Raw genomic sequence first — 1,781 nt, forward strand, 5'->3', positions numbered from 1 at the left:
GATAGATAGATAGATAGATAGATAGATAGATAGATAGATAGATAGATGGGCTTCCATATGTGAAATAATTTAGTAAAAAAAACAAAAAATTATAAAAGTAATACGTTAGGATAAACCCCATAAATGCAGAGGGCCCATAATCATATTAGAATATGTCAGCATTTTTAAAATTGTTATATTGAGGAAATCTATGTTGAAAGAAATCTATTTTAAAATTAACATTCTATTATTATTGTTTGCTCATGACAAACGACTGCTTTAAAATAAAATGCAACTGCATTTTAATAGTTGAACTTTGATATGTGTATCCATCAATAAATAATCTGCGGTAGGACTGGAACTTATTTTGCATTGTTAATAAACAATCATCCTTTGGATGTCACAAAGTCATAAAAATTAAAGAATTTCATCATGTTTTTTTAGCCTGGATGTTTCTGCTTCATGCCATCAAATTCTGTCCCAGCAGGTGTCACTCTTTTATACTAGGCTCTCTTTTTTTTTCCTCCCTTGATAGGTCTCTGAACTCTGTTGAGAATATACTGTAGGTTTATTAATGTCCAGTTAGGGCTCATATGCATATAATATGATGGATAAGAGGATTATACCTGGCTAAAGTTACTTAAAGCTAGAGAGCAGTAATTTAACATGTTGATAAATTCTCAAGAGGGATAAGGCCTATGTGTACAAGAATTAAAAGTTTCATGAAGGTAAGAGAACATAACATGACGTTTTATTCAGATTTGAATTAAATAAGGAAAGAAAAAAAAGGGTAATGATAATGGATGGATGGTCTTTGCAAGATTTAGTGACTGAATCCTGCATTGTTTGAAAAAAAAAAAGAGTTGTTTCCTAAGTATTAACTTTAAATTCCTTATGAAGTCTTGCATAAATTGCTCCTAAAGTTCCCCTTTTCTACCAGGCTGCAGCGGAGGTGGGGTGGTGAAGTGTTGCCACACTAAATTCTGACATCTTTTAATGGAGAATAGAAAACTAACTTCACTTCAGACTGAAAAAGCTGAGCTGATTTATTACATTGTACAATGTATTTTTAAAAATAAAACAGTGAATCAAGTTTGATATTTTAAATTTGTGTGAGACTCGAGACTGGATTAGTAACAGTATTTGGACTTGAGCTGACATTCTTACACCAAATTAAAAATCATTTATATTATTTGTTGCTCATGTTGTTTAATTTGTCCTGCTTGAAGAGACATTTTGGCTATGTTTGTTTCCAGGAATGCAATTTTTTAAATACATAATCATCTGCACTATTTAACTACTTATACGCTGCTGAAAAAGCTTCCCGACAAATTAATAGGTTTTCAAATGCCAACAATTAAAATTAAGAATATCAAATCAGTTGATGGAAAAATCTTCTTGTTGCAGAATAAAAATCGCATTTTGTATTGAATTACATTGTCCTATGTCATTTCACAGTATTACTTCCAAAATGAAAACATGCAAATCCTTAAAGTTCAAGATTTACAAATATTAAAATATAATTTCTTGACATAAATACTTATGCAAGTCAATGAGAATTTTGTTGAGTTAATATTATTATTTTTAATAAGCACCAAATGTGTGACTTTTCATTTATAGAAAGTTTATTAGATTTATAGAAATATTTTAATTGTTGCTTTAAAGCCAAAAAGACCTAGTAATAAGACGGGTGCTCGACCTCTTTTTGTGCGTTTGTTAAAGGCGTCAAACTCGTTCCACGTGCACGTCTTTGTTTACACTGCTGCGTGATGACGTATACAGACGCCCCACCCCTTACGTAC

The sequence above is a fragment of the Nematolebias whitei genome, chromosome 19, assembly GCF_014905685.2.
Source record: "Nematolebias whitei isolate Nwh7 chromosome 19, NemWhi1, whole genome shotgun sequence".
NCBI lineage: Eukaryota > Metazoa > Chordata > Actinopteri > Cyprinodontiformes > Rivulidae > Nematolebias > Nematolebias whitei.